General features: G+C 41.7%; 1 protein-coding gene across 2 annotated transcripts in view; it reads right to left on the bottom strand.

The window, feature by feature from the left end:
* LOC106874171 (ankyrin repeat and MYND domain-containing protein 1) overlaps nt 1-459 on the bottom strand; it is an 87,256-nt gene extending 86,797 nt beyond the window's left edge. For both annotated transcript variants that reach the window (XM_089355247.1, XM_089355248.1), the window contains exon 1: nt 349-459. The gene's annotated coding sequence lies outside the window, so the exon portion shown is untranslated. The remainder of the gene's footprint in view (nt 1-348) is intronic.
* Nucleotides 460-14,483: the final 14,024 nt, after the last annotated feature.

The following is a 14,483-nucleotide window of genomic DNA, read 5'->3' as shown; positions in this document are numbered from 1 at the left end:
TACATACATACATACATACATACATACATACATACATTCATACATACATACATGCATAAGTACGCCACATACATACACATATACAACTCTCCCACACAGACTCGTCCATTATCGTGTGATAAATGCCGCTGATGTAAACAGATGAAAGATGTGTGTGATGTAACAAGTGTAGAAAACTCTACAATGCATGGAAAACTCAGGGTTAAAGAAATCTCATATATTTCGTACCCTTATTTCAAAATAAATGTTGATTTCGAATGAAACGTTAAAATTTTAAAAGGACCAGGTCAAAAATGTATCCAGGGTGGATCAAACCCTCGCGAAACAATAAGGGTGCCTATAACTCACCTGATTAATTGTCAGTTTCAAGCATGTTCTCTTGTAAATTATTGCATAAACAATTAAATCACTTTGAACGCAGTAAACTGATGTTGCTATGGCACTTGCAGGGGAGATAACTCTAACATTTCTTTTAATCGTAGTGATTTTTTTATCTCCCTTGTTTTATTATGATAGTACGTAACGATATATTATAACACATACACACAGAGGTTGGCGTTTGGAAAGTCTTGTTTTTCTCGTTGGCAGACCTATACCTGCGATGACAGTAATATCCTGGGGCCGATCAAAGCCTTGTGAGTGGATTTGGTAGGCAGAAACTGACATCGTCACTGACGTAGACCAACATGTAAGTGACAGTGCCGGCTACAATGACCGTACTTGGAATTGTCCACCAGCCTTGTCTTTGTACTGTTTTCCCCATAGGATTTGCTTTTCTTCGTCCATAAGCTTCTCCCGCTCCTCCCATCTTTTTAAACCTTTGTCAAGTTCCAGCTTCCAGCGTGGGCGATCGTCAACAATATCGTCGCACTTTTCAACACGTCTGTACAAAACATGCTACTCTGAAACGAAGATGAAGTGTCCATGTTCTCTTACCAGAGGCCAGTTCGCCATACAGAAAGTCTTTTGGGTCCTCCCATCTTCCATGCGAGTCAAAAGAAGAATCGTTGTTGCAATGGAATGAAGAGGCTGGGTGCGAGTCAGAACCTTATTATCAGTACCTCGGTCAGTCCATTTGATGTTCAGAATCCGTCTCAGGCTACGTAGTTGGAAAGGCATGGCTCTTGCCTGGAATAGGTGCTCCAAATCTCACTGCCATAAACTCTGTAGATTGCAGCGTTAGTGTTTGTCGTTAGCGTACATGCTTTCCCAAACTCTCGTTCTCAGTCAGTCTAGTGGTCCTGAATGGGGGTCCATATGGTCCTTGGCGGTCCACTTAAGATCTTGTTAAAATATGTTTCATTAATTGGTTCCACTTCTACAATACACAAAATATTTTAACAATCTTTTTTAATACAATTCCTAATAATATTTAATTATAAAAATATAATAGGATTTTTTAAACATTGAATGGCTATGAGGGTTCATTCAAATAATGTAGGGGTCAAAGAGGAACCATAGGCAAAAAATGGTTGAGAATCATAGGTCTAGCTAGTGTTGAAACTGCTCTTCTACATCGTCAGTTAATCTCAGACGCTAGGGAAAGGTTTGTGATGGTGGGGCTGAGGTATGTATGCTCATGGATTGCCTCAAGCTCACATTTGTGAACGAGGATGGTAGTAGAGTGCTCAGAACATCGGTCCAACATTTGGTTCTCTTCCGGCAGGTGCTCTAGCCAAATTCTTCGTAAAGTTCTGCTGTTGCTTCTCCGAGTGTGTTGCCAGTGCCGTATCGTATGAAAACCCTCTCTCTGATTAATACATTTGGCACTTTGGTTTTCACCCTCATTCAAAACGGACTGAGTAAGTTTCCGTTTGATTTTGTGTGAGGGTAAATACCATCAATTGATGTTCCAAAGGTGTGCTTCAGGATGACAGCCTTATTCCACTCCACATTGAATACTGAAGGACCATCAAACAGAATGGCGCCTTTCAGGTTTCAGTGGAATGAATGAACAATCCCGAGTTACCCTATCTTGGCAAAGATTTTGAACAGTCTTTCTCTGTTCACACCTACCCGAAGTCAACCGCCCACTAATGACGACGACGTTTCCTTCACCACGCGACGTTGACCGCGCGTACGGACGGCTGCTAGCGGCGGCTTCTTACTTACCTACCAGAAAATGGGGGCAACGACATTCTCTAGGGGAGGGGCGCATAACACATGGACACACACACTCGCAGTCGATATCGCGACGGCCTTTGCACACGGCAATACGGCCGACTTCTTCTGGCATGTGCGTGCATGCATGTATGTATGTATACAGAGAGAGAGAGAGAGAGAGAGAGAGATAGATAGATAGATAGATAGATAGATAGATAGATAGATAGATAGAGAGAGAGAGAGAAAACCACTAACCACCCGTAGTTACCGTTGTAGACACACGGCATATTGCTCGGCGGTCGTCGATATGCCGGTATCTACGACGGTAACTACGAGTGGTTCTCTCTCTCTCTCTCACTCGCGCGTTCTCTCTCTCTCGCGTTCTCTCTCTCTCACGTTCTCTCTCTCGCGCGTTCTCTCTCTCTCTCTCTCTCTCTCTCGCTCTCTCTCTCTCTCGCTCTCTCTCTCTCTCTTTCTGTATACATACATACATACATACACACATACACACACACATGCCAGTAGAAGTTGGCCGTATTGCCAACACAAAATCTGCTGAGAAAACAGCTAGATTGCTTTGAATGTTGATGTTGCATGCATGCAAGCTAGGATTTTATCAATTCAGGCCGGGTCAACTGGCTAGATGATCTGATATTGAAAAACATGTAATCCCCAAAGATCCTCGGAACATCACAATGATGCATAGATGTATCTTAGAACGAACAATGCACGCACATGCATGCGCTAGCACGCTTACACACACACACACACACACACACACACACACACACACACATGCGATCGTACATGTGTGTGCATGTATATACGAGGGGGTACCCAAAAGAAACCGGAATTTTGCAATGTTATTTTATTCACTTAGTTTTACATGTTTACACTTTTATCGCTTTCAAAGCATTTTCCATTTGAAGCAATGCATCGGGGTCCAGACACGTTTTCTACTCTTCGAAACAGTTCTGGAAGCAGTTCTGCGAAGTGGTGCCTTTTAACACCTCCGTTTTTTTTTTCTTCACCTCCTTCACATCTGCAAAACGTTTTACTGTAAAATAAAAAAAATTTAAGGGGACAAAAAGCGGTCGCAAGGAGTAGGATCGGGTGAATAGGGAGGGTGGGTAAGCGGGGGTCATGTTTCAGAACTGCCAAGTAAAGTGTCTGGTTAACAGTTTGACTAGGAGGAACAAATTCTGTGAGGACAGATTCCTTTCGCATCAATGAAACAAAGCAGCATCGTCTTGATATTGGACTTCACCTGATGCGCTTTTTCGGGACGTGGTTACATTGACTGCTTCCAGTGACTGGATTGCTGCTTCATTTCCGGGCTGTAGCCGTTGTACCAGCTTTCGTCACCAGTGATGACCATCGGAAAAAGGTCCGGATCAAATTCCAGCTGTCCTTTCAGCTCACGCTATGCATTCAGTCGTGACTGCTTTTGATCTTTCGTGAGGAAGCGAGGCAAACATTTTGCTACAACTCTTTTCATTCGCAATTCCTCGCTCAAAATCCGTTGGCAGGAGCTCCAGGACACACCAGTCATAGCAACAAGTCGACCATTTGTCCGGCAACGGTCCTCCAAGATCAGTTCATGAATTTTCATGATGTTTTCATTCGTTCGGGAGGTCGACGGTCTCCCTGAACGAGGTTGGCCTTCAAGCAACAAGTGACCATTCCTAAAGCGTGAAAACCTCTTGTAAACTTGTGTTCTGCTCATGGTAGCGTTCTTGTAAGCTGTTTGATGCATGATAACTGTTTCGGCCGCCGTTTTCCCCGGCAAGATAACAGAATTTCACGGAAACACGCTGTTCTTTCGTTTCAGCCATCGCAAAAATTGACGAACAGGGAAGAAGCCATTGTAAAACAAAGACACACCATGTGGCAGAACGACATCACTTGACGACTTCGTTTGGTAGACTAATGTCTGAGGGTCGCATCAAGTGGCTTCTAGCGGCAGAAGATGGGCTTGTCCCACAGAGAACGTTTCCGGTTACTTTTGGGTACCATCTTGTATGCATTAATGTATATGTATATGCATGTGTGTGTGTGTATGCATATATGTACACACACACATACACATGCGTGTATAAGGTGGTGCCCAGGTATGATTGCAGTGCATCGAGTGAAACGTCAAAAAGAATAAAATATTAAAACAATATATGTATATATGTCATTATTCAGTTTAGTTCATGATTTCTTGCCAATAAAGAAAGAGCCGGTTTCTAACCTAGATCCAAGGCTCCTTCATTGGAATTTCAACAACATCAACGGGGTATTTTTGTATGTAGGCATGCATGTATGTATGTATGTATGTATGTATGTATGTATGGATGGATGGATGGATGGATGTATATGTTTGTATGTACGTGTGCTTGTGTGTGTGTGTGTGTGTGTGTGTGTGTGTGTGTGTGTGTGTGTGTGTGTGTGCATGGTTGTGTGTGTTTATGCGTTTATATTATCATCTCGCAAGGCGGCGAGCTGGCAGAATCGTTAGCACGCCAGGCGAAACGCTTAACGGTATTTCGTCTGTCTTTACGTTCTGAGTTCAAATGCCGCCAGGATCGACTTTGCCTTTCATCCTTTCGGGGTCGATAAATTAAGTACCAGTTACGCACTGAGGTCGATGTAATCGACTCATCCCCTTCCCCCAAAATTTCAGGCCTTGTGTCTATAGTAGAAAAGAAATATATTATCATTTCATGTTCGTCTTTTGACGCTCTCATGGACACATCACCACCAATCCTGCACCAATCTTAACATTTTACAGACATCTGGAGCCTTTTCTCAAATATCATCCCTCCACAATTTTCGTCTCCTCTATCCACTTCATGGATGGTCGTCCTTCCCTCTTGAACTGTTACTTGTATTTTTTATTTTTTTGTTTATATTATCTCATAACATGACCAAACTATTTCATGACCAAACTATAAGAACAATAAGTTAAAATACAAAGATTAAAATTTTTAGAAAGTTAAAGAAGTGATTTTTCAAATTCTCAATCGCAGAATAATGCTAATAATATAGCCTGAACAAGATAAACTATCTCTATTTTGCAGAGAAAAGTGTAGGTGGCTAGCTGTGGACACGAACTCACATCCCCGTGATTACGTGTCACGATGCTTTGACCGATTAAGCTAAACTACATACTACAAATTCCGCTGCAAATTAAGATATATAAATCTCGCTTTATGAGACGCTCTCATATGTTAAATTCAAATTACGACATACGTAAATAAACAAACGAAGTTTTGCTTTTAGAAGCGTTGAGATGTCTTTTTAGAAAGTTAAAGAAGTGATTTTAAATTCTCAATCGCAGAATAATGCTAATGATATAGCCTGAACAAGATAAACTATCCCTATTTTGCAGAGAAAAGTGTAGGTGGCTAGTTGTCTACACTTTTCTCTGCAAAATAGGGATAGTTTATTAGCATTATTCTGCGATTGAGAATTTAAAAAAAATCACTTCTTTAACTTTCTAAAAAGACATCTCAGCGCTTCTAAAAGCAAACTTCATTTGTTTATTTACGTATGTCGTAATTTGAATTTAATATTAAATTTTTTGTATTTTAGCTTATTGTTCTTCCCGACTCAAATTCGCTGGCAGCACGTTTCGTATGCATCAATTTCCTTTCTTATTATGTTTGTTTATTGTCCAACTTCCGTACCTATACATCGTTACAGGATATCCCAAGATTTTTTCAACAAGCTCTACTTTGTTCTTTGAGACACTCCTTAATCGTTCATAAATATCTATAGTTCTATCATAGCAGTCTTTTCCAGCAGTTATTCTTTCAATTTCGTTTGAGTATTTCTTATCTCTTTCAACTTTGGACCCCGGAAAAATAAGCTGAACTTTTACTTCTATTGCCTGGTCACGATTTTAAAGTCTTTTAAATAAATAACCAGAATTTTAATTTTTTTCTTTCAATCTTAAGGCAGTGAGCTGGTAGAATCGATCCCCAGAACAAATCGACCCCAGAACTTATTCTTTGAAAGCCTAGTAATTATTCTATCGCACATACGTATTCTATACGTATGTATGTATATGTGTGTGTGTATATATATATATATATATATATATATATATATATATATATATATATATATAAAATTAATATATTTTATTAATTTGCCTGTACGGCTGATAACTCGCTTGCCACTCGTGATGGTATTATATATATATATATATATATATATATATATATATATATATATATATATATATAGATGGACTTATATATTCTTCCTCACATTTGGATTTTATATATGCTCTCTCCCACTTGGATTTAATATGTTGCCACATTTATAATATGTCTTTTTTCTACATTTTCGTGCAGCTGAAGATTGCTCTTCATATTGCATTTAAGGTAATACTCACATTACTTAAATAAATTGAAGTAGCATGAAACGTGCGTACTGCAATCACTTTTGAAATCCGTGTTGCTTATTGTTTGATATATATATATATATATATATATATATATATATATATATATATATATATAAGGGATGGTATTATTAAAATACCATCACCAGTGGCAAGCGAGTTATCAGCCGCATACGCAAATTAATGAAATACATACATACAATATAATATATGTACCTATGTATATACATATATATATATATATATATATATATATATATATATATATATATATATATATATATACAGAGTGTATGTAGCGCTGTCGTGTGTATACGGATATTCTATCTCTTAAGGTTTTGGTCGGCCCCTGGGCTATAGTAGAAGACACTTTCCCAAGGTGTCACGCAATGGGACTGAACTTGGATGACCTTTTGCCATCTTTCTGACAACTTCATTGTTCCGCGCTTATAGAACTTCTGGTCCTTATCAGCCAAAAACTGAAACAAGTGCGATTTCAGGTCATCATCGTCATTATTGAAAGTTCTACCGTTCAAAGAATTTTTCAAACTTCGAAACAAATGGTAATCTGATGATTCAAGGTCAAGGCTATATGGTGGATGTGACATCACTTCCCATTCAATAATTTTTCACTAGCAAAGACTTGTGTGGTCTAGCGTTTTCATGGTGGAACACGGTTCCTTTACAGTTTGCCAATTCTGGCCGTTTTTCTTTGATTGCTTCCTCCAGTTTCATTAGTTGTTGATAGTAAACATCAGAATTGATTGTTTGGTTCCTTGGAAGCTCAATATGCACAATAACTTTGTAATCCTAACAAATTGACAGTATGACCTTTTTCTGATGCAATTTAACTTTCGATGTGGTTCATGCTGGTTCATTACGTCTGGACCATGATCGTTTTCGATTGATATTATTGTAGATAATTCATTTTTCATCACCAATGATGATTCGTTTAAAAAAAAAACAAAAAAAAAAGGGTCGATTTCATTGCGTTTGAGATGCATATCGCAAATATTGATTCGTTGTGTTAAGTGAATCTCTTTCAATTTATGTGGAACCTGAATATTGTGCTTCTTAACGAGTCTAAGACAGTTTAAGTGATTTCCAATTGTGTGTGATACATTTAACCTCTGTGCAATCTCTCGTACAGTTGTATGACCATCAGATTCAATTATGGCTTTGATACGGTCATCATCAACTTCAGTAGGTCGACCAGAACGTTGGTCATGTTTGAGTGAAATATCTCCAGAACGGAATTTTTAAGACAATTTCTGACATGTGCGTTCTGTTAAGCAATCAACACCATAAACTTCACATATCTCTTTGTGAGCCTCAGCAGCTTTCTTGGCTTGACGGAAATAAAAAAGCAAAATATGGTGAAAATGTTCGTTTTGCATTCCATGTTAAAATTGACACTGAACTAACAGCTGTAAACAAAATTTCGTGCAATTTGCTTCTAAAGTAAGCTAAAATCAAACGTCAAAAGGAAAAAAAATCATCACGTTGTCAAAAGTCATTAAAACAATCGTAGCTGTATTAGCGAAAAGCGAAATTACTTTTTTACCAACCCAATATAAATATACATATTGTATTTCGGGATGGTCATTTTCTCATTTTGCCAAATACATACATCTATATATATATATATATATATATATATATATATATACAGAGAGAGGGGGAGAGAGAAAGAGAGAGGCGCAGCTGTGGATGTATGGTAAGAAGTTTGTTTCCCAACTACATTGTTGCGGGTTCAGTCCCACTGTGTGTGACACCTTGGACAAGTGTTTTCTGTTATAACCTCAGGCCGACTAAGGCCACGTGAGTGGATTTCGTCAACGGAAACTGAAAAAAGCCCGTCGTGTGTGTGTGTGTGTGTGTGTGTGTGTGTGTGTGTGTGTGTGTGTGTGTGTGTGCGAGTGTCGTTGTATCTGTGCTTGTGCCCCATCCTCCGATCGCTTGACAACCGGCGCTGGTGTGTTTACGTTCTTATAACCTAACGGTTCGGCAAAAACGACCGTTAGAATATTTATCAGGACTTTTGAAAGAAAAAAATGTACTGAGGTCGATTAGTTCGTCTAATATTCTTCAAAGTGGTGTTCCAGCATGGCCACAGTCTAATGATTGAATCAAAAATTAAAAAAAAGTATTTGTACGCATGTATGTATGTATGTATGTATGTATGCATGCATGCCTGTATCTCTCTAGCAATCAATAAATCAATCGATCAATATATATGTGTATGTCTGTGTGGGTGGATGTATTGATCGATTGATAGAGAAATTGCATGCCTGTATCTCTATCAATCGATCAATATGTCCACCCACAAACGCATGGATTTCATACATGTATTTGCATACACGCACTTACACACACACACACATGCACACACATACACACACACAGTGCTGGGTTTAGGACAAATGAAGCCCTGTGCTAGTTAAGCTATGAGGCCCCTTACTTATGAAGGCCCTTCCTTGGCCCCTTTATGTTAAAAAATAGCGTGTAGAAGCGTTCATATTAATAGTTCCACTTTTATAACTTTTAGGAAAAACATTTGAAGGTTTAACATTTGAATAATTCCTCGATAAAAATTTGGGGGCAGGAAGATGCCCCCCCCCCCACTACTCTCACTCTTGGTCAGCGGGGCCCTGTGCTTCAGCACACCAAAGCACAATGGTAAATTCGTCACTGTACGGGCGCGCGCAGATACTTAAGCCTGTTCTCTATTTGTTGCGTTTTCTGTGCAAGGGAGAGAAGCGATGAAAGAATATTTTCTCCCGTTTTTGGAAATTGACTTTTTAAAAAAAATAACATCGTTTTTCTGCTATTATTTTAAATATTTAATTAAATTTCATCTTCAGCATTTAATTTCTCTTTATTTGCAGACAGCTGAATCGACACTTCGTATAATCTTGTGTGTAATATGTCTCAAAGAATTTAGTCTCTGTATTAATTAACCATGCTCTATTTGACAATGATTGTTAAAAAGAAAAAAAAACAGAAGTAGATAAGAATATTTGATAAAATAATTTGATAAAAATCGATAAAATCGATAAAAGAAAAGAAAATAGTTTATAAAAACCGATAGCTTTTCTTTCGTTTCAAATCGGATAGGAAAAGAAATGGTGTATATAACTGTTTATTAAATGATTAGAACATGCATAATATATCTTTTCTCTGCAAAGGGATGCGAGGAGTACAACAGATCGCCTCTGAGTCAGGCAAATAATTCGGAAATAACGGCAAATGATTTTGGTTTCAATCATTGTGTGTGTGTGTGTGTGTGTCCTCCCCGATCTGTTGTTCTCCACCTGCAAGCGCGTGCTACTCTAAGTTTCTGGGGGAAGAGCTCTTCCCTAAACATATTATGTTTAAACAGGAGTCCGGACAAAACCTCACTAGAACAAAATCCCACAAGGACAAAACTCCACTAGGACAAAATCCTCCAAGAGGAAGACCATGGAGGAATTTCTGAATGGTGTAAGACACAACATCAGGTTATAGTAAAATGAACTTCAAATGAACTTCAACACTTAATGAGGTTTTCAATATTTTATTTGTTTTAATGATATTCTTTTTACTATGCTCATTGTTGTGATTCATGTAACAGTTTACATATCGGAGACGTGTTCAGAAACTACAATAGGAGTTTCGTCCTCCGGGGTATTTTTCCTAGGGTTTTTTTTTTTTGTGGGTCTTGTCCTTGTGGAGTTTTGTCCTACACTCGTCTAGATAAGAGATGGAAGAATACTTCCCATAAATGTGCTGCTTCTAAATAAACGACGGGATGGTAACGCTTGGAGCAACAGTGATCATAGGTCTTTTGGACCAGAGGTGATCTATGATCCATGTGTATGTCTGTGTGGGTGGATGTATTGATCCATCCAATCCTATATTCGGATATAGTGCATCTAGGACTAGGATATATAGGATTAAACAATAACTCTTTGTTATTGTTTAGTCGCTGGTCTGCATTAATCCAAATGCCTATGCTCAAAGACTTCCAGCCGTGACCGTCCTATAATTTATTTTAATACAGTTTATATGAAGCTATATGATAAAGACAGAAATGTATGCAGTATGTGTAATTTGGCTGCTATTTCTAGCAGCTCAAGCAACTACATTCAAGCTGTAGCGTTCTAATAGTTTATTTTGAGAAATTCTTCGCTTTGCAACCATGAGGTCCCGGGCTCAATCCCACTGCGCGGCAGCTTGGGCACATGTCATTTTCTATAGCCTCAGATCCATTCATACCTCATAACCGAAACTGGGTATTGAAGCCCATCTGGTGGGTTGTGGGAGGCGCAATGGCCCAGTGGTTAGGGCAGCGGACTCGCGGTCATAGGATCGCGGTTTCGATTCCCAGACCGGGCGTTGTGAGTGTTTATTGAGCGAAAGCACCTAAAGCTCCACGAGGCTCCGGCAGAGGATGGTGGCGAACCCTGCTGTACTCTTTCACCACAACTTTCTCTCACTCTTACTTCCTGTTTCTGTTGTGCGTGTAATTCAAAGGGTCAGCCTTGTCACACTGTGTCACGCTGAATATCCCTGAGAACTACGTTAAGGGTACACGTGTCTGTGGAGTGCTCAGCCACTTGCACATTAATTTCACGAGCAGGCTGTTCCATTGATCGGATCAACTGGAACCTTTGACGTCGTAAGCGACGGAGTGCCAACAACATATGAAGCTATATGATACAATGTATCGTTCGTTTTTAAAGACAGAAATGTGTACAGTATGTGTAATTTGGCTGCTATTTCTAGCAGCTCAAGCAACTACATTCAAGCTGTAGCGTCCTAATAGTTTATTTTTAAAAATCCTTCGCATTGCAACCATGAGGTCCCGGGCTCAATCCCACTGCGCGGCAGCTTGGGCACATGTCATTTTCTATAGCCTCAGATCCATTCATACCTCATGACCGAAACTGGGTATTGAAGCCCATCAGCTAGGTTGTAGCCGTATATGAAACGGTATAGCTTTGTCACACTGTGAGACGCTGATTTTGCCTGAAGATTACGTCAACAATACACACATGCCTATGGAATGATCAGCTAGAACTCTTTTGAGTATTTCCTAGTTCAGAGCTGATTTACGGATAAATAGCAACAATAACAACAAGGAAGACTAGCGTAAATACTATGATACTATGTGTGAATAAAAGATGGGATGGTTACAACAACAAGAACATGTAAAAACAACATCCCTCCTGCCCACCAATACAATAACACTATGTAACAATTTATTATTTTTGTTTTTGGTCAGTAAGTGTTATCTCTTATTAGCTCCTATCTAGAAATCAAAAGAAATGACTACTCTTTCCTTCAAATTTTGAGTTTGTGACTTAGACATCGATGTTTTGGAACTGACCTATTTTCCATTACGTTTCAGATAGATTCAGCGCTGAGTCGTTGAAGCAGAAATATCCTTTTTTTTTTCTACTCTAGGCACAAGGCCTAAAATTTTGGGGGAGGGGACCAGTCGATTAGATTGACTCCAGTACGCAACTGGTAGTTAATTTATCGACCCCGAAAGAATGAGTTTGAACCCAAAACGTAAAGACAGACGAAATACCGCTGAGCATATCGCCCGGCGTGCTAACGTTTCTTATTTCTTTATTACCCACAAGGGGCTAAACATAGAGGGGTCAAACAAGGACAGACAAAGGGATTAAGTCGATTACATCGACCCCAGTGCGTAACTGGTACTTAATTTATCGACCCCGAAAAGATGAAAGGCAAAGTTGACCTCGGCGGGATTTTAACTCAGAACGTAACGTCAGACAATATACCGCTAAGCATTTCGCTCGGCCTGCTAACGATTCTACCAGCTCGCTGCCTTCTTGAAACAGAAATATCGTTACAGTAAATATTCTGCTCAGTACCACAGATTTGCTTGTCAGTTGCTTGACTTTGACCACTTGAACACGTCCCTTAGTGGCTGACGATATCAACGTTTATGATCACGAGAAGGAGTTGTGGGAAGCATCATAGCCATGTGTTGAGAGGGTTTCTTTGGGGTTTGAATAAATGGAACAGAAGCAAATTTTGACGAAAATATTAGCCATTTTTCATACTTCCTAAGGGTAAGTAAATAGGAGATAACAGTTGTTACTCAAAGACAAAATCGTGATACGCAATCTAATCAGTGGCGACACTGCGAGGAGTTTAAATGGAGATCGAATGTCTCCATGGATCCGACTTCCTATTGCATGCCATGAGACTCTTGAGAGATAGAACTGACGTATGGTTTTTTCCACAGTGACTCAAACACCACCGACGCCGCCACCTTCGCCGCCACCTTCGCCGCTGCCACCTCCACCGCCACCTCCACCGCCACCTCCACCGCCTTCGCCTCCGCCTCCACCTGCACCGTCACTTCCGCCTACGCCGCCTACGCCGCCTACGCCGCCGCCTGCGTCGCCACTGCCTGCACCACCGCCACCTGCACCACCACCACCTGCGCCGCCACTGCCGCCTCACCGCCGCTGCCGCCTCGCTGCCGCCTCGCTGCCGCCGCCGCCTCGCTGCCGCGCCTCGCTGCCGCGCCTCGCTGCCGCGCCTCGCTGCCGCGCCTCGCTGCCGCGCCTCGCTGCCGCCGCCTCGCTGCCGCCGCCTCGCTGCCGGCGCCTCACTGCCGCCGCCGCTGCCGCCGCCGCTGCCGCCGCTGCCGCCGCCGCCGCCGCCGCTGCCGCCGCCGCTGCCGCCGCCGCTGCCGCCGCTGCCGCCGCTGCCGCCGCCGCTGCCGCTGCCGCCGCCGCTGACGCCGCTGCCGCCGCTGCCGCCGCCTCGCCGCCTCCACCTCCATCATCTCCACTGTGGCCGTCGCCGATACCGCCGCCACCTCCTCCCCACCCACCACCCTCTCCACTGCCTCCACCTCCACTGCCGCCTCACCTCTATCACCGCCATCTTCACCGTCATCACCGCCACCTCTACCGCCATCACCGCCATCACCGCCGCTATCGTCCCTGCCGCTGCCATCGCCCACGCTCTCAACATCACAGCCGCCGTCACCATCTTTACCACCATCACCACTGCCGTCGCTACGACGACGACGACGACGACGACATCCCCCCACTACAATCACCACTACCACAAACACCACCATCACTACAGCAACAACAACAAACAAGAAAAATAACAGACTATGACATGACCTGATGAGATGACTCTAGGTTAGTTATAGGCAACTTGCGACACTCGGGGCTTTCTGAATGGCCCGCCTAACGAAAAATTATCTGGAATTTATTTATAGTGCGACCCACCAGGCGATGAGCCATGTCGCATGCTACCTGCTTCTCAATAAAGGTCGTCCATGCCTGAAGCAGTCAATCAACCTTTTGGAAACAGCAACGAAACCTCCCCTAAGTCATTTCCTACTACAGTGGTTCTCAACCATTTCTTCCCCACGACACCCTTTTATAACTATTTTAATCTGTTGGCTCCCTATAACCATTTGATATTTCAAGAAATATTTTCAAAGAAACTTCTTTCAAAATTCTGAATCAGTGGTCGAAAATATGCTAATTGTAAGTACCCTAGCTTCCTTCGATTTGTATATATTCAAACACCTTCCCTGGCATTGACTGACATCCGTTAGTCTCGAAAGACGATGGATCTGCGCCTTAGATTGGATTGGTGTTGCAACATCGCTTGTGACTGACAATGACAATGCGTGAGTGACAGTCACGGCTGCAACGGTCGCAAATGTGGCTGAATGGTTAGTCGTTTGTTGGTGTTTCGGTTTTTCTTCGTCTCCGTCTGTCCTCTGCTGTCTGACGTATGTGATCTTCTCCTTCCCCCAGGGCGGTACTCAGCGTCTGTCTCCAACAGGAACGGTCTTTTGCCATGTTCTCCCAGGTTTTGGTATTCATACTCATGTCCTTCGTGTCAAGTTTGCACACATCCTTAAAACGGAGATGTGGTCGTCCGCGAGCACGTCTGCTCCATACGGTTTATCTTTCGCTAACCTCCCATCAGG

The sequence above is a fragment of the Octopus bimaculoides genome, chromosome 7 (genome assembly GCF_046866305.1).
Source record: "Octopus bimaculoides isolate indiv1 chromosome 7, ASM4686630v1, whole genome shotgun sequence".
In the NCBI taxonomy this organism is placed as follows: Eukaryota; Metazoa; Mollusca; class Cephalopoda; order Octopoda; family Octopodidae; genus Octopus; species Octopus bimaculoides.
Note: the sequence above shows the minus strand (reverse complement) of the source record. Positions and strands in the feature narration are given on the sequence as shown.